The 19,555-nt window shown below is 39.4% G+C and overlaps 3 non-coding genes across 3 annotated transcripts; 2 read left to right on the top strand and 1 right to left on the bottom strand.

The window, feature by feature from the left end:
* Positions 1-4,717: 4,717 nt before the first annotated feature.
* On the top strand, positions 4,718-4,909 carry LOC111577176 (U2 spliceosomal RNA). The gene has a single exon (XR_002746901.1). It is a non-coding gene; the product is annotated as a U2 spliceosomal RNA (small nuclear RNA).
* A 12,665-nt stretch (positions 4,910-17,574) lies between these two features.
* LOC111577174 (5S ribosomal RNA) lies at positions 17,575-17,693 on the bottom strand. Its single transcript, XR_002746900.1, has one exon. It is a non-coding gene; the product is annotated as a 5S ribosomal RNA (ribosomal RNA).
* Positions 17,694-18,108: 415 nt separating this feature from the next.
* Positions 18,109-18,227, top strand: LOC111575761 (5S ribosomal RNA). Its single transcript, XR_002746761.1, has one exon. It is a non-coding gene; the product is annotated as a 5S ribosomal RNA (ribosomal RNA).
* Positions 18,228-19,555: the final 1,328 nt, after the last annotated feature.

Here is a 19,555-nt window from a genome sequence, read left to right as displayed (position 1 = left end):
AATAATGAAAGTTAACAATACAATAAAAATTATAAAAATCAATAAAAATTGACAATACAATAAAAATTAATAAAACAAATAAAATTATCAATACAATAAAATTAAATTAAAAAAATAAAATTAACCAGATAATAAAATGAATTAAAAAATTAGAAATTATTGATTGATACAATACAAATAAATAAAACTTAATGAAATAAAAATGAACTAAATAAAAAAATTGTAAATACAATACAAATAAATAAAATGATTAGAAATTAAAAATACAATAAAAATTAATGAAATAAATAAAAATTAACAATGCACTAAAAATGATTAAAATCAATAAAAATTGACAAATGATAACAATACAATAAAAAAACAAAACAATAAAAATGACTAAAATAAATGAAACTACAAACACAATAACAAATAAATGTAATAATTAGAAATTAATAATACAATAAAAAATAAAACGTAATAAAATATAAATGAATAAAATAAAAATTTAGAATTACAATAAAAATGAATAACAGAATTAGAAATTAACAATACAATAAAAATGACAAAAATAAAACTGATTACAATAGAAATTAATAAAATAGAAAAAAATTACAATACAATAAAAATGACTAAATAAAATAAAAAATAAAATTAACAATATAATAAAATAAAAGAAATCATTAGAAATTAATAATACAATTAAATAAAACTTAATAAAATAAAAATGAATTAAACAAAAAATGATCAATACAATACAAATAAATAAAATAATTAGAAATTAACAACACAACAAAAATGAATAAAATAAATAAAACCTAATACAATAAAAATTAATGAAATAATGAAAATTAGCAATACAATAAAAATGAATGAAATAATTAAAATTAACAATACAATAAAAATGATTAAAATCAATAAAAATTGACAATACAATAACAATTCATCAAATAATGAAAATTAACAATACAATAAAAATGAATGAAATAGAAAAAAATAATAATACAAGAAAAAGTCATGATTAATGAAAATTAACAATACAATAAAAAATTATTAAAATCAATAAACATTGCCAATACAATAAAAATTGTTAAAACCAATAAAATTTGAAAATACAATAAAAATTCTGAAAAATAATAAAATTACCAATACAATAACAATCATTAACTCAAGAAAAATTAACAATACAAAAAAAATTCTTAAAATCAATAAAAAAAATTAACAATGCAAAAATGATTAAAATACATAAAATTTGACAATACAATAAAAATTTATCAAATAATGAAAACTAACATTACAATAAAAATGAAAAAAAGAATAAAAATGAATGAAATAATGAAAATTAACAATACAATGAAAATGAATAAAATAAATAAAAATTACCAATAAAATAAAAATTGTTAAAATCAATAATAATTGACAATACAATAAAAAGGACTAAAATACATAAAATTACCAATACAATAAAAATTTATGAAATAATGGAAATTACCAAAACAATAAAAATGAATAAAATAAAAAAAATTACCAATACAATAAAATTAAATGAAAAAATTAATAATACAATAAAAATAAATAAAACTTATTACAATAAAAATAAATAAAATAAATAAAAATTAATGAAGTAATGAAAATTAACACTACAATAAAAATTGTTTAAATCAACACAAATTGACAATACAATAAAAATGACAAAAATAATAAAAATTATCAATACAACAAAAATGAATAAAGTCAATAAAAATTTACAATACAATAAAAATCATTAAAATAAATAGAAATTGACAATACAATAATGAAAATTAACAGTACAATAAAAATGAATAAAATCAATAAAAATTAATGAAATAATGAAAATTAACAATACAATAAAAATGATTAAAATAAATAAAAAACAATACAATAAAAATTATTAAAATCAATAAAAATTGACATTACAATAAAAATTAAATAAATAAGTAAAAATTAAGAATACAATAGAAATTAATAAAAGAGTGTTGGAATTTACGTGACACGAACCGTCTCGAACTTGTAGATGGAGGAAATTATATCTCAAACCACGGCGTACTTGCTGATTCGCACAGTATAAAATATTAAGTAAAAATGCGAAAATTTTCATCCGTCAAAGGCTTTCAACCCCTACAATTAAAAGGAACCAAATAAATAAAAATTAGCAATACAATAAAAAGAAATAAAATATAAATTAACAGTACAATAAAATGAATAAAATAAACAGAAATTAACAATATAATAAAAATTAATAAAATAAATTAAAATTTATTATACAATAAAAATTAACTCAATAATGCTTTTCCTCAACAACATCTCCATGACTTAAACACATTGTGGCCAGAACGTTCCACCTTTGTTAATATATCATATTAGATGAACATTTTATAAAAATCACCAGAGGCCTCACTCACAATTGGAAAACACTCTTTAAATGTTGTTTTGAGAACGTTCCTACTTTGTAATCATAGAACATAATCTGTGTTCCTGACTACATCTTTTGAATGTTGACGCTAAAAGAATCATATTAACTTTACAGGAACATTTCTGGAAATGAAAATATTTGTAAAACGTAGTTTAAACATTAGACTAAAACATGATTAGAACCTGCAGCTAATGTTATCCAGAGTGGTGGGAACGTTCTCCTGTGGAGCTTCAGAACCTCACCCTCCACTATGTTTCATGTTTCAGAATGGGAAGCGCCTTTATAGAAGTGGCAGGAAGTGGATTCAGGCTGATCCTGGTTCTGGAGAGACCGGTTCCCTCCGGAGGGCAACGGTGGTTTGCTGGAGGAGGCGGAGGCCAAGGTAGGCTGTTGGGAGAATCCTGTTTCTGAGGTTTTAGTTTACCTCACAGTAGAACATTCTGAACTGTTTATCACAAGTTTACAAAATCTCACGTCCTCACGAATGTTAGAAGTATACATGGTACCATCATCTTCCTAAGTCTGAGCCACTCATGCAGGCTTTGAAAAATGAAGGAACTTACGTTAAGCAGACTCACTTGTATAAAGTAAAGTTTTAAAATACACGTCGACCTGTCATCGACCCAAGTCTGCACAGAGTCTGGTGACTTCAAAATGACTACATTTAGGGACTCGCATCTCTCCTAGGCTGCATTAACTCTCACAGACTTGAGGAGATCACGAAGTTTCAGTTGGACCCTCATGTATTCGCTAATGCAGAAAGAACAAGTCTTCTTCCCAAGTCTGTTCAAAGTCTTGTACACTTTGGCAGGTGATGAAATTTATGAGTTCTTAAGTACGCACTGATGTTGAAGGTATACGTCGTACTATCATCTTACCAAGTCTGCACAAACTCTGGTAGACTTTGGAAAATGCCGAACGTTACATTACATGGACTCATTTGTACTCGTAGACGCAGGAAGTCTACATCCTATCGTCCTCTCCCAAAGTCTGTACAAACTCTTAAAATCTTTGGAAGAGGACGGTACAACTTCAATTGTCTGCATCACGGAGTACGAGGAAATCCATGTAACATAACTTTCGGCATTTTTTAACGTGATAAAATTTCCCTTCATTTAAAGTTACTTCACACTGACTCATGCTTTCTCAAAAAAATACAAGATGTATTTCCATCTTCTGAAGTCTGCACAGACTCTGGTAGACTTGAGAAGTTGACGAAACATTCCAAACCTAACATACGCACCGACGTTGAACGTATGTGTCGTACCATCATCTTCCCAAACTTCTTGAAAGTCTGTCAGAGCAACTGTCATCATTTTCCACTTAATGCTGCTCTGATGCTGTTTTCTGTCAAACCACAAGAACTCATGTTGTTTTTTCTTCCTTCTCTCCTGCAGCCTCCACCCAGCCGTCCGTGGAAAGGGGATCTCTCTTTGAATTGCCTTTCCCGAGGTTTCTTCCCATCTTCCATGGGGAGTTTTTTCTCGTCTTCATAGAGAGCTTGGGCTGGATAAAGACCTCCTCAGAAATAAAACTTCATTATAATAAATAACACATCATGATAGATTATTTCCGGATTACATTTAGAGTTACATCCTGGTTAATAAGTTGTTTACACAAAACCAAGTTGAGCTGCACATTTTAGAGGACATTGTACGTTTATTATATAACGTATTAAAGAGCTACTTTACAGATTAACATTAATAATTCAAAATATAAGTTCTGGTGTATTATTAGATGCATTTTCTCCCCTAGTGGAAATTCACAAGATGTAAAATAAATATAAATTAAAGCCAGCCTCGGCTTTACCAGCTGCAAAATTAAAGTTATCTACATGCTAATGCATTTAAAAGGTATAACCCCGTTATATAAAATACACTTTTACAAGTTAATTAAATTAGTTAAATGCATGGTTGCAAGATTACAAGCCCAAGGTACTGATTTAGCTAAACCTTTTAAGTTGCAAACATTTATCTATGTTTATATTGTTTTGACATAATAATGTTTCACCAACTTAATATTGTGAATAATTTAAAATTGGATTTTTTGCTGGAGTTGATTTAAAACTAAATTCAAATTGAAGTAACTTCAATCTTCAGTCTGTTCAGACTTCCGTGGAGAGTGACTCCAACGAGTTTAGCCTATTTTTGTCAGGCTTTGCCGTCTGGCAGAGTCGTATCTATTTGTTGAAAGCAGAGGATCTGTGCTTGACGGGGGTTTGGGTGGTGCTCAGTGGAGCTTGTGGGCGGAGTCAGTGAGGACTGCGCCAGGGGGTTGGGCCCGGGCAGCAAAAGGTCAGGGCTCATCGCTTCTCGGCCTTTTGGCTAAGATCAAGTGTAGGATCTGTTCTTATCAGTTTAATATCTGATACGTCCTCCAATGTGAGGACTATATATTAAATGGATTTTTAGCACTGGGAGCTGAAAGAGGGGTTTGCTCCTTTCACTCCACGCATCGACCTGGTACTGCAGTGCTGCCAGGAATGGTGCATCCTTCTCTGGCCTTGTAGAATGGAAATAAAACAAGCTAATAACAACGCTCTGGCAGACTGGGCAGTGACCCCCAAAGCTGTCAAACAAAGCCAGCAGCACCAGCTGCTTCTGTGGCGTCGTCATGCTTATGCAACTCAGTTTGAAGAGAGAGTGGTTTTCTTCTTGGCTGCAGACGGCAAAGGTCTTCAGTCACACTATCCAAGTCAGATCTTTCTGCATGGGTTTCAGCGAGTTGGAGAAAGAACAGAAGGGTCGAACGGTGAGCTTTCAGTCACACTATGGTCTCACAATGGGTGGAAGTGCAAAAGTAGCTGCTTGGTGGCTCGTGGCCGTTCCACCATCAGCACTGAGAACACACACAGCCACACAATTCTGGAAACACAATGGTGAGACCGGTGAAAGTGAAAAATGGCTCCTCAAATGCAGCACAGTACAGGACAAGGCAGCCTGGTGTCACGTTGCGCACAACAAAGCAAGCATCATTCTTGCAAATTCCTTGTCCGTACCCTAGCAGTGGTTGTTCCTTGAGGACAGCGTTGCTCACGGCAGTTATCCTGTGTGAAAGCTACATTTGAAACGTTCTTTCTTAACTCAGTTGAGTTCAGTGAAGTGGCCAGAAAATGTCGCCAGACGTCCTGCGGACCTGTGGGTGGCCCGCTGTTGAGTATCACTGGGCTCCCACAGTGTCAGGCTGATTGGATGAAGCTTCAGTGTGTTGTATTGTATGTCTTTAAGGATGTTTTTATTTGAGTCATTTTGTGGTTTATTTTATTTTCCATCTATTTATGTTGTTTATTGTTTTATTTAGTTAATTTTGTTTCACTTATTGGCTATTTCTGTCTCTGTACTGTTACACCCAGTGTGACTCCTGTCCTATACTGGGATTCACAGCCAGCTAAACTCTCCCCTGTACCGCATCCTCCAAGGAACAGACCAGCGTTGTGGTTGAACGGATTTAATACAGAGAAGTGTGAAACTGAAATAGACATACAGAAATGCGCTGATCAACAACAATACAAATTGCTTGTGACTTAAAACACATCAGTATTACATAAAAAATTGCCGTAGGTGACTGGTGTATACAGGTAAGTAATACGGTAAGTAAATTGAATTAAAGCTAAAGCTAAACTATCCTGAAAATAACCCTAAAGCCTAAAAACGCTTTTATTATTATAAATCAACTAACAGACTGACGCCCACAACACTGCAAATACATCACAGCAACGACAAATACACATTCTAACAATATTATCGACATCTTTACTTACTTATTTTGCCACTCAAAGGGTTAGGAACGAACCGGCAGACGATGAAAAGAGATTAGCATTCTCGCGCTAATGAAGCTGGACTAACTTCCTGTCAAGCCGATCATTGGCTGAGGCAGCATCACGTGACCATTAACTGAAGCGATAACTAAGACAACCATGCCCCCTAAAGGCCTGGTGGTTCAAATTAATAAGTGGAAGTTACAATACACTCCCCGCCTGGCATTATTATAAAAATGCCATAACTAACTAACTAACTAACTTATTTACAGAACATATTAATATCTAATCTCCTGGAGACAACAGAAGGATACAGTCTGAAATGGGTCTGGAGAAAGTCTTTGAGGTCTTGTGACGACTAATTTTGACCTCCACCTTCCTGACAACTCCGTCTTTGCTTGGGAGAGCCTTTACTATGACTCCCGTCGGCCAGTCATTTCTTTTCAGTTGCTTGTCCTTTAAAAGAACGATGTCCCCTTCCTTCACGTTTGGCCTGTTGAACCGCCACTTCTGACGACTCTGTAGCATGTGGAGATATTCTTTCTGCCATCGAGCCCAGAATGTGTCTGCAAGAACTTGAACCCTCTTCCACTGATGTTTAAACATGTCTGCCTTGTTGAAGTCTCCAGGGGGAGATGAAACTGCACCAAACTTTTGAGTGAGGAGTGTTGAAGGGGTTAGAATAAGAGGGGCTTCTGGGTCAGAGGAGACTGGCACTAAAGGTCTTGCATTAATAATAGCTGTAACTTCAGCCATCAATGTTGTCAAAACTTCATGAGTCAGTTTAGAGTGTCCTGCTTGTAAAAGCATTGAGTCTAGAATGCGCCGTGCAATGCCTATCATACGCTCCCATGTGCCACCCATATGAGAAGAGTGGGGGGGGTTAAACACCCATGAACATCTCTGATCAAGTAAATAGTCACTCACACTCATTTCACCAGGCCTCGGAGGATCTAACTTCAGTTCCTTAGAAGCGCCAACGAAGTTTGTCCCACAGTCGGATCTCAGCTGCTTAGCAGGACCTCTGATCGCAGAGAATCGGCGAAGTGCATTGATGAAGCTGGAAGAGCTCATAGCTTCAATCACCTCGATGTGAACGGCTCTAGTAGACATGCATGTAAACAGAACTGCCCATCTTTTACTGTTGGCTTGCCCTCCTTTAGTGCGTCGTGCGACAACTTCCCAAGGTCCAAATACGTCAAGACCAACATAAGAAAATGGGGGATCTGTCTGTAAGCGTTCAGCAGGCAAGTCTGCCATGATTGGCTGCTCCACTCTACCTCTTAGCTTCCTGCAAGTCACACATCTGTGAATGATGCTGCAGATAGATCTCTTGGCTCCCACTATCCATAAGTCACTTGCTCTTATAGCTCCCTCAGTGAAGTGTCTTCCCTGATGTTTTACTGCTTCATGATGATGACGAATGAGTAGAGTAGCAATGTAATGCTTGCCTGGGATCAAAAGTGGATTGGCCTCTCGACTTGATAATTCTGACTCTGCAAGTCGTCCTCCTACACGCAGCAGGCCGCTGTCATCGATTACTGGGAAAAGCTTATTAAGGGAACTGTTAGATGGCAGGTCCCGTTTTGCCATGATGCATTTGATTTCTTCTGCATACACTTCACGCTGGACACATCTAATCACTGTATGTTCTGCGCAAGTTAAGACTTCACATGTGAGATTTGCCTTGCAGAGGTGCCAGCCGGCACAACTGGTGTCATTTTTGGATTTGGCGAAGGTGTGAGAGATATGACGAAGGTAAGCTATTGCTTTGATGAGGGAAGTCCACTTTGAGAAGCGCTGAAAGCGTGTTGACCCCATAAGACCTGTAGCCACTGCGGTGGCAAGCACTGTCACATTGGAGCGAATTTCAACATCTGATTCTGGGTTAATGAGTTCAAATGGGCCTTCTTCAGGAGCTGTGTTTTTAGACTGCAGAAGAAATGCCGGACCAGACAGCCATGTAGTATTAGCGAGCTTTTCTGCTGCTACAGACCGAGAGCCATGATCAGCAGGGTTATGCTCTGTTGAGACATATTTCCACTGGTCTGGTAGAGAAGATTGCTTAATCCTCTGCACACGATTGTTTACATATGTGTGAAATCTTCTCTGACGATTGTTTATATATCCTAACACCACTTTACTGTCGGTGTAGAATGTAGTTCTGTCTATTTGCAGGTCAAGTTCATCTGTGAGGAGCTCTGACAACTCCACAGCGAGCACAGCAGCGCAGAGCTCTAGTCTGGGAATGGTGGGCTCTGGTACTGGAGCCAGCTTAGCCTTACCCATGATGAAGCCAACTTCATTGTATCCATCTCCATGTGTGACTTTCAGGTAGGCGGCTGCAGCTATAGCTTTGATGGAGGCATCCGAAAACACACAAAGCTCAATAGATTTAGCTTGTGAGATGGAGAAGGAGACATATGTGCGGGGAACATGTAGTGTCTTAAGATTCTGCAGAGAATCTTGCCATCTTTTCCACTGATCATACATGTCCTGAGGTAGTGGGGTATCCCACTCAAGGTCAGTGTTAGTTAGCTCTCTAAGAAGAAGTCTTCCTTTAACAGTTACAGGAGCGAGGAAGCCCAGAGGATCAAATAGACTGTTTACCACTGAAAGCACCCCACGACGAGTGAAGGGCTTATGGCTCTGTGGAACATGAAAGGTGAATGTGTCAGACATGGTATTCCAACTCAGTCCCAAGCTGCGCTGGACAGGAAGCTCGACTGTAGAGAGGTCCAGGTTTTTGATTTCCTTGGCCCTGTCTTCTGGGGGAAAGGCATTTACCACATCCACACTGTTGGAGGTGATCTTATGTAGACGCAGATTAGACAGCGCAAGCATCTTTTGTGCTCTCTGTAGGACATCCACGGCTTCAGCTACGGTTGGAAAGGATTTCAGTGCATCATCAACGTAGAAGTCCCGTTCTATGAAGTGTCGTGCGTCACTGCCATACTCCTCTTCTGCCTCCCTTGCTGCCATTCTCAGCCCAAAGATTGCCACTGCTGGGGAGGGACTATTGCCAAAGACGTGGACTCTCATGCGGTAGTCTACCACATCTTTGCTGAGATCATTATTTTCATACCAGAGAAAGCGAAGAAAATCTCTATGGTCTTCCTGTACAACAAAACAGTAGAACATTTGTTCTATGTCAGCTGTGATAGCAACTGGTTCCTTTCTAAAACGGAGCAGCACACCTAAAAGGGTGTTGTTTAAGTCAGGCCCAGAAAGCAGCATGTCATTAAGGGACACTCCATCAAACTGTGCACTTGAGTCAAACACCACTCGAATCTTCCCTGGCTTCTGTGGGTGATAGACACCAAAAGTGGGCAAATACCATCTCTCTTTATCTTTACCACAAGGTGGGGCAAGCTCAGCGTGTTTGTTATCGAGCATCTTCTGCATGAAGTCAAGAAAATGCTCTTTCATGTCCTCCTTCTTGTCAAGCGTGCGTCGAAGCGACATGAGCCGCTTATAGGCATACGACCGGTTGTCTGGGAGTAGACGCCTGGGACTTCGAAATGGCAGTGGGGCAACCCAGCTGTTAGTTTCATCTATGAAGACTCCTTCCATCTTTTTCAGAAAGATCAAATCCTCAACAGATGGGGCAAGCTGGTTGTCAGTAAGAGTGCGACGAAAAACAGTCTCTCCTAAATTCTCAGCAGTGAGCTTTGAGTACAGGGTTGCCGGTTGCAGTTGATGAGGTGCAGCTTTGAAGTAACTCAGACTGAAGTTCTCTTTCACATTGAAGCGGCTGTCACAAGGTGTGAGAAAGCTGGGTCGTCCATTATCTAACACTTGTGTTTTTAGAGCGCTCACTTCAGTTGGCTTGTGAGCGCTGCCGAGGCACACGTCACCGATGATAACCCAGCCCAGGTCAAGCTTCTGTGCGTATGGGTCATTGTGTCTGCCATTGCACTGTCTCCTCACCTTGTGAGCTCTCAAAAGGTTCCGTCCAATGAGCAGGAGGATATCTGCATCTGGGTCGAGGGGCGGTATTTCAGCAGCTATTGAACTCAGATGTCGGTGATGTTGTGCAGCTTCAGGGGTGGGTATTTCCTCCCTGTTGTTTGGGATGGCATTACATTCGATGAGTGTAGGGAGAGGAAAGCTTATTTTCCCATCTGCAGACTCCACCATGTAGCCACAAGCTCTTTTGCCTGAAGTTTCTGTTATGCCAGCACAGGTCTTCAGGGTGTATGGTTCTGTTATGCTCCGAATGTTAAACATATCAAAAAACTCAGTCTTAGCAAGGGACAGATTACTTTGGTCGTCTATGATTGCGTACATCTTCTTTATATTGTGTCGTTTACCTTCAGGAAAGACATGCACCAGGCAAATCTTGGAGCAGGATTTCCCTAGGATTCCTTTTCCACATACCTCAGTACAAGTGGCTGTGACATTCACATCTGATGTGCTTGGTTCCTCCCCGCCATGCTCTTTTAAGGAGGAGAAGGGCTTTGGTGTCTTTGGTGCTGGACCAGGATGCAGAGCTGCCAAGTGATTCTCACTGTCACACTCCACACACTTGATGTTAATATTACAGTCTTTCGCCTGATGGCTAGTGGATGCAAGGCAATGATAGCAGATCTTATTCTCTTTAATGAACTTCTTTCTGTCATTGAATAGCATAGCTCTGAAACCTCTGCATCTATTTAGTGGGTGTGGCTTGTGATGAATAGGACATTGCCTGCTTATATCTTCAGTCACATTTTTCACTGTTGTGGCTACATCTGTGGACACATCTGTCTTGTGCACCGTAACTGATGGCCTCCTATTGTAACTCACAGGAGGCTTTTCTTTCCTGGAAATGACAGAGCAGACATGAGTTGTGGTGAAGCTTGGGTCATTTCTTGCTCTGGCCTCTTTCCTCACAAACTCAGAAAAGAAGGAGAAAGGTGGGAAGGCAACGTTGTAGTCTTCTTTAAACTTTGACCCAACCATTGTCCATTTTTCTTGAAGGTGAAAAGGCAGCTTCTCCACAATCGGACTTACTCCTCTGGCTGTGTCGAAGTAAGCTAACCCAGGTAAGTATCCATCTTGCCTTGCAGCTTCTAATTCACAGAGCAAGTCTGATAACTCACGGAGCTTATAAGGGTCTTTACTACTGAGCTTAGGGAAGTTTTCTATTCTGGAAAACAAGGATCCTTCTATTGCTTCTGGTGAGCCATAACATTCCTCAAGTCTTGTCCAAATCATAGCCAGGCCATCAGATGGGTGACGTATGTTGACTGCTTTCATCCTTTTTGCATGTTCTGAAGACTCAGGGCCCAGCCATTTAATAAGAAGGTTTATTTCTTCATTGGCAGTAAGACCAAGGTTTGTGATGGTACTCTGGAATGTGGACTTCCAGCTTAGATAGCTCTCTGGTTTGTCATCAAACTTAGTAAGTCCTCCAGTCACCAGCTGACTCTTTGCTAAGAACCTGGCGAGGTCACTGATGGTGTTGTCAGTAGCTGCTCGGTTTAGGCTATGCCCCTGCTGTGGTTCCAGCACACTGTGTGAAAGATTTTGCTGATCTGCATCTCTTTGTATTGTAGGTCTACTGCCATCTGGTGGTAAGAAATTGTATTGACTTGGTTCTTGTTTGAAGGAAAACTCTGGTAAAGGTTTCATTTGTTTCTGCTGATGCACAGCACCATCATGCTGTCCTTGATTAAGTTCAGTGCAGTTGTGTTTATTTACGTACTCACTCACTTTCTGCTCTGCAGTTGCTTGGATGGGCAGAAACTCCAACTCTTCGCTATGCTGGGCAATTTCAAGCTGAGCAGCAGCAGACTCCATTACCTGTGCTTTGGCCATGGCAGCATCAGCTTCTTTCTGAAGTTGAAGTACATCAAGAGTTGCCTCTAAGCGGGCCTTTTCTGTTTTAATGTTTATTTCTCTCTCAGCGTAGGCCAATCTGGCTTTCGCAGCCTGTGCTTCTGCTTGCGCTCGTGCTGCTGCCATACTGGCTCTAGATGATATAGATGACCTTCCTGATCCTACTGATGATCTAACAGTCAGCCTTCCTGAAGATTTTGAGTGAGCGGAGAGTGACTTTGTCTCCTCACAGTCTTCACCTTGAGCCTCTGACCTCTCCATTATGCTGGCTGATTAAGGTCTGTGCAGGTGAGTGTGCGTCTGATACTTGCTTCCTTGTCTGTGTCCAGTTTGTTGACGTCCCTCGCAGAGTGCAATAATTTCACTGTACTGTTACACCCAGTGTGACTCCTGTCCTATACTGGGATTCACAGCCAGCTAAACTCTCCCCTGTACCGCATCCTCCAAGGAACAGACCAGCGTTGTGGTTGAACGGATTTAATACAGAGAAGTGTGAAACTGAAATAGACATACAGAAATGCGCTGATCAACAACAATACAAATTGCTTGTGACTTAAAACACATCAGTATTACATAAAAAATTGCCGTAGGTGACTGGTGTATACAGGTAAGTAATACGGTAAGTAAATTGAATTAAAGCTAAAGCTAAACTATCCTGAAAATAACCCTAAAGCCTAAAAACGCTTTTATTATTATAAATCAACTAACAGACTGACGCCCACAACACTGCAAATACATCACAGCAACGACAAATACACATTCTAACAATATTATCGACATCTTTACTTACTTATTTTGCCACTCAAAGGGTTAGGAACGAACCGGCAGACGATGAAAAGAGATTAGCATTCTCGCGCTAATGAAGCTGGACTAACTTCCTGTCAAGCCGATCATTGGCTGAGGCAGCATCACGTGACCATTAACTGAAGCGATAACTAAGACAACCATGCCCCCTAAAGGCCTGGTGGTTCAAATTAATAAGTGGAAGTTACAATACAGTCTCATTTAACATCTCTGTATTTCATTTTGGCCTATTCATGTTTCATTCTGCTAATTTACCTCTTGATTTTTTTGTCCATTTTAATAATTTTGTGGCTCATATTTGGCCATTTCGCACCTCTTAATTACCTTTTTTGTTCTACTTTGTTACTTTTGTTGTATATTTTGTTTATTTTTTATCCCATTTTGATCATTTTGTGTTTAATTTTGGCCATGTTGTTTCTCAGTTTGATCCTTTTCTATCTTTCCATGTTGTTTTTAGTTCCATTTTGGTCATTTTGCATGTGTTCATGGATTCTAATTTTCCATGTTGGACATTTTACCCACTTCAGTCATTTTATATGGTTTTATGTGATTGTTCTTGTCCCATATGGGTGATTTTGTGCCTCCCTGTGTCTCCACACTTGTGGAAACAAATCTCACAAACAAATCAAGCACTTGTCCTGTAACTTTGTCCTGTGCAGAGACCATCAGCGACCCTTTAGAGGGCTGCAGTCAGCGAGGAGAGAAGAGGAAAGCTGCTGACGCTGCTGAAGCTCCAACTAAAAAGAGGAGTCTTCAACCGGTGGAGGACAGAGTAGAGCTGTCAGAAGAGGAACAAAGAGGTCAGCAGGAAGAGATGTGGTGGAAAAATGAAGATTTGTGTCATTTATATCCCTCACAGTTGTAGTAAAACTAAATCTGTGTCTGTTCAGCCCAATTCGACAGCAAATACGAGCAGCAGCATCAGCTCAGAGAAGGAGGTTGTGGGTCCGTGTTCGCCGGCCGCCGCAAATCAGACAGTTTGCTGGTAAGATATGAAGAAGCACTTGTAATGTGGTTGTGTACAGCTTTTTACAAAACATGAGAGGTTTGGTTCCTGTTTGAAGCTGAAATGTTTCATGTCAGAAAATACTAAGCAAAAGCTAGTAATTTCCTGGAACTGGGTTTTTCTTGGTTATGAAAATAAGAATTAAGAAGAAAAAAATCAAGCTTACACGAGAGACTCTCGCTGAACTCTAGATATAGGCTCTATAGCCTTCAATCAGAGGCTGATCTTATAGGATACAGTTCATTTACTGGTTGTTTAACGTAAGTTTTGGCTCCGTATGTTTTTAATACTGTGCATATCGGTGGAGAAATATTTTTTAGAAACAAATAATCTGATGCTATAGACAGGGGCGGATCCAGGTTAATTTTAGTTGGGGGGGCACAACAGATATTTTGGGAGGGTCACTGAAAAGTTGTAAGAAAAAATTAAAGCTGCTACCGACCTCTCACTTTTACAAAATATTTTTCATGTTTTTATTTGCTCTTTAACCCAGTAGCACTGGTTGTTTATTTTATCACACTGGCTGTTTATTTTATCACACTGGTTGTTTATTTTATCGCACTGGCTGTGTATTTCGTCGCACTGGCTGTTTATTTTGTCGCACTGGCTGTTTATTTTATTGCACTGGCTGTTTATTTTATCACACTGGTTGTTTATTTTATCACACTGGCTGTTTATTTTATCGCACTGGCTGTTTATTTTATGGTACTGGTTGTATATTTTATCGCACTGGCTGTTTATTTTATGGTACTGGACAGTTTATTTCGTCGCACTGGCTGTTTATTTCGTCACACTGGTAGTTTATTTCGTCGCACTGGCCGTTTATTTCGTCACACTGGCTGTTTATTCCGTCGCACTGGCTGTTTATTTTATCACACTGGCTGTTTATTTTATCGCACTGGCTGTTTATTTTATCGCACTGGCTGTTTATGTTATGGTACTGGCTGTTCATTTTATGGTACTGGTTGTATATTTTATCGCACTGGCTGTTTATTTTATGGTACTGGCAGTTTATTTCGTCGCACTGGCTGTTTATTTTGTCACACTGGCTGTTTATTTCGTCACACTGGCTGTTTATTTCGTCACACTGGCTGTTTATTTTATCGCGCTGGTTGTTTATTTTTTTCAAACAAGTTGTATTTTTTTGAACTGGCTGTTTATTTTTTTCATACTAATTGTTTATTTCGTCGCTTTATATTTTGTTTATAAAATATTAATATTATTTGCTCTTCATGGGTTAAAGTGGGATCTGTGACGAGGCAGATCAGTTGTTTATTATTATTTATATTTCACTGAAATTCCTGTCATGTAGAAAAATAGAAACATCTTTGCATGGATTCAGCTAAACTAACTGCAGACACTTAGAGGTGTAAAGTGAAATAAATCCTGTTTTCACAGACTGACTGTTTTTATTCACTTTACTGGTGACATCAGTAGATGCTTGCAGTAAAACCACCACTGCAAATATTTCTGCATTTAAGCATGAGAAGTGAAAACTTCATCCTGAGCTCCACTCAAAGATTTCACTGTGCAGCAGCTCAGTAGTTTGTTTAAGAAAAGCACTTAGGTTCAATCTTTGAAATCCAAAACCCACCAGCTGTTGTCTTTAAAAAATGACACCATTTACCAGAGTCACAACCTGTAAAAACAGAAGGAATTGTTGGATTTTCAGCCTTTTTATGGGACTTGAACTTGTCATCTGTGATGTTCAGTTCCATCAGGAGAATTATTCAAATCTAAACTGAACATCGTGATATTTCATCTAAATCAATTTATTCTTCCTTTTTAAAAGAACCAACATAAATGAACCATATTGAACCAAATAGTTTTTATCTTTTTTCTAATTCTAATGATTTTGTGATTGTTCTGTTTCCTTTTGCTGATCTTGTGAAGGACTTTGTCACTTGGATTTTGAAAACTGCCCCATTCATAAATGAAGAGAATTATTCTTGTATTGTTCTGGGAGTTGGTGATGCTGGGATACTGAAGGAGACTGATGTGGACGTCAGGAGGCTGAGCTCTGATTCCATTAAAAGGATCAACTACAGAAGAACCCCGCAGAGTTTAGTTCCAAACAAATGATCTCCAGTCCAAGTTGAAGACATAAAGTGTGATCTGGAGGGAAGTTGTCAGTGTGAATGTGTCGGTTCCCTAGTTAACTCACCTGGTTACGTCTCCATCCTGATGCTGCTCTGCAGGACAGGAGCTTCTGGACCAGCCGGGTGGACCTTCCTTCACTGATCTTCCCAGTGGGAGTGATTCTCAGTTTGCCTTGGTTGACTGCAAACTCCCTAAAATGGACACTTGAGAGGAGATTGTGGACAAATCTATACAACAGCTTGTTTAGTTTGTCCTGTTCTTAAATCAGTAGAAAACTGTTGAGAGTGTTGCTCTAACTCCATGTGTATAAAAGCTCCTCCTACTGACCAATCAGTTCTCTTGAAAACTGTCATCAGCATTAGAAGATCCAGTGGAGCTCAGAGCACCGATAGAGGGAGAGGAAGATCGGAGTTTTTAGAGCTGCAAGCAAAGTCATTTCATTGTTCTACCTCCTTTGTATTACAATACGATTTATGATTCTAGATTGTTCCTGTGAGAAATATTTGAAGTTGTATCCACTGACCTGTAGTGTTCCATACCACATGAGAGTCAGCTTACTTATCGCTTTGAATCATAGTTTGATGTCTTGCAGCCAGAAGAATACAGCTGAGAACATGTTCATTAAACACAACATCCAGTTGGAATTAGAGTCTGATCTACTTGTGAGGTGATAATTTGGTAGTAATATTGTTAATCCTGTTAACTTTCACACAGTCTGCAGTTTTTGCAGCTTTCCCTCCTTCAGCTGCTGCAGCTGTGTTACTGTCAGTCTGTGTTTGGAGTTTATAATCTTTGTGTTTCTCTAATATCATCGTTTGCTCTTCATTTGTAAAACAGGACACTTTGGCTCCAGTATTGTAACGGTCCTGATGATACTGGGACTAAATATGTCGTCTACATGGATCATCTGCTTTTAAAATGACGCAGCAGCAAACATCACAAGAAAAAGTCACTCAGAGAGAATCTTGAACTAATTGAATTTAAAACCAGCAGCAGCATCTGTTGAAGCCTCAGATTAAAACTTGAAGCTTTTAAAGTCTGGAATCATTATTTGATGTCAACTCCAACATGAAGGAGTGCAGAGACAACACAGAATAAACCTACTTTAGTTTGTATTTGGTTGAATAAAGCACCAGAAATGACTCAGCTGTTGTGTCTCTGTGATTCTTGTCACATTTGATGCTTTCAAACTATCTGCCAGTTGGTTCATTCACTGATTGACTGGAGCTCATTGGGAGTCCAAAGGCAACTCTGGATTGTTGGCTTTTCTGTCCTCTGTTTGGAATTCATCAGGTCTGTACCTTACTATGTTCTGCGCTGTGAGATGACAAATGTTGCTCAACAAATCAAAGTGAATTGATTGAGCTCACCTGGATTCAGTGTCCTGCATCCTGTATCTGGAGCCACTGTACAGCCACAACAGAAGCAACAACAAAGCAGCATCAGCTGCAGCTGATCCACCTCAACTTTCTCACATACAGCCTCAATCCAAAGCAGGAGGCGCCACCTGGTGGTCGGAGGAGGAACCAAGAAACAGAGAAGGTCTCCTGCAGACGTGGAGGCAGAATCAGTTCACTTGTTGGCTTTTAATAACCCAGAGAGGTTTTAGTTGCCAGCTGTCTCCAGAGAATGAGCAACAGCGTCCTGTGCAGGTTGTGAGGAGATGTAAAAAGCTTACAGCACCTGGTATTCCCAGGCGGTCTCCCATCCAAGTACTAACCAGGCCCGACCCTGCTTAGCTTCCGAGATCAGACGAGATCGGGCGTATTCAGGCTGGTATGGCCGTAAGCGAAGGACTTGGTAACTAACCACAGTTTTATAGATGCTGTGACAAGACGTGGCGGTATATATTTTATTTTTTAGTTACGTCTTTTTCTTTTCTTTTTTTTTCCCTTGTAGAGCTTCTTAAACAAACACTAAAATTGAGTGAAAATGTCCTTTGCAGGAGCCTGTCTCTGCGACACTGTTGTACATGGTGTGATGTGAGGTGATTTATCGTCGCTGACGTGTTTCTGTGTCACAAACGTTTTCATGTTGGGCTGAAGGTGATGCTACAATCAATACCTTGTTGTGTAACGGCGGCTCTTTACTGCCATGGTGGACAAAGTGTGTTGAGAGCTTCTTGTCACGTTCACATGGACATCAGGACTCAGGGGATGGTGAAGACGGACACGTAGAAAAGGCCCGTAAGCGAGTACTGCTGTCGCTTACGGCCATACCAGCCTGAATACGCCCGATCTCGTCTGATCTCGGAAGCTAAGCAGGGTCGGGCCTGGTTAGTACTTGGATGGGAGACCGCCTGGGAATACCAGGTGCTGTAAGCTTTTTACGTCTCCTCATGACAGTATTTTTATTTTTTTTATCTTTTATTATCAAAAGTACAAAATTCTGACAAAAGATTTCATTTCACATTATTTTACACATCATCCTAAAAAAGCTTCAAACAATATTTACATACCTTTCACACACACAAAAAAACAAAAACACAAACCTGACGATTTCATAAAACGGACAATTCCTTAAACAAAAAAAAAAACACCTCACCCTCCCACTTTGGTGTCACACCCTCTCATCCACAGCCCGAACAGTTTATAAACATTTGACACCCGCTCAAACATTTCAAAGAAACGCCCCCACCCCTCAAAAAAAAAACAAGGTTCCCTTACAAAGTAACTCATTTGACTTTTAAAATTGTCTTCTATACACAAACAAAAACCCATAAATCAAAAATAAAAAACACTGTCAAAAAAACCCATGATTCCTTTTTTAACATACTCTCTTTAAAACTGAAAGACATTTTTTTCCCCTCCCCATTAAGCAAAAGCTTTGCATGGTTCATAAACACCTCTTCAAAATCACTTTCATCCTGAAATATTCTGATGTGTGACTTGAGCATATTTTTAAATAAGCTCCACCTATTGATTTCTTTGTCCTCAAATAAGGCATAGTTCCTTTACCACGACAGTCACATGTCTGGCCAATCCAAGGACAATGTTTAGCAGGTTTTTGTTCACCTCCTTCTTTTTCTCTGAGACCCCGAACAGCCAGTGCCATCGCCAGTCCCCCCCTTTTTTGGCCTCCCAAGACAAAAACTCTGCCAGAAAGCATCTGACCTGCTCGATGAACAGGGCCACGACCGGACATCCCCACAGCAGGTGCTCCAGGTCCTCCGGCATGTCCCTGCACACCGAGCAGTTCCTCCCGAATTTAGCTTTATGGACCTGGTGCAGTACGACACCTGTAAAAATCCGTCTGTGTCTTATTTTAAAGTCCGTTTGCGCTGCTTGCGTGCTGCAGTGTTTTGCGAAAATGTTTTGCCAAATTGTGTGTATAGGTTTATGTGGAAATAGCTTTGCCCAGGCCGATTCTGCCGTGGGACGCTGTGTAACCTTATTTCTGAATGTTTTATACCAGTATTTTGTTGTTGTTTCTGTGATGCTCTTACTTGCGTTATTGTGTTCCAGAGAGAATGTTGGGGCGTCGTCCTGCACCAGGTCACCCAACCCACTGGCGATGGCGGCCCTCCACCCGGACGGCATCCCCCCCTCGATTGTGGAGCATCTGATCTCCACATCCCTCCTCCTGACTCTGACTGTTTTTCTTGCCTTCGCGATGCTCCAAATCTGCTCCCGGTCGATCCTCCCCATCTGAT

Source organism: Amphiprion ocellaris, chromosome 24, assembly GCF_022539595.1.
Source record: "Amphiprion ocellaris isolate individual 3 ecotype Okinawa chromosome 24, ASM2253959v1, whole genome shotgun sequence".
Lineage (NCBI taxonomy): Eukaryota > Metazoa > Chordata > Actinopteri > Pomacentridae > Amphiprion > Amphiprion ocellaris.
This window is presented reverse-complemented; position numbering and strand designations above follow the sequence as displayed.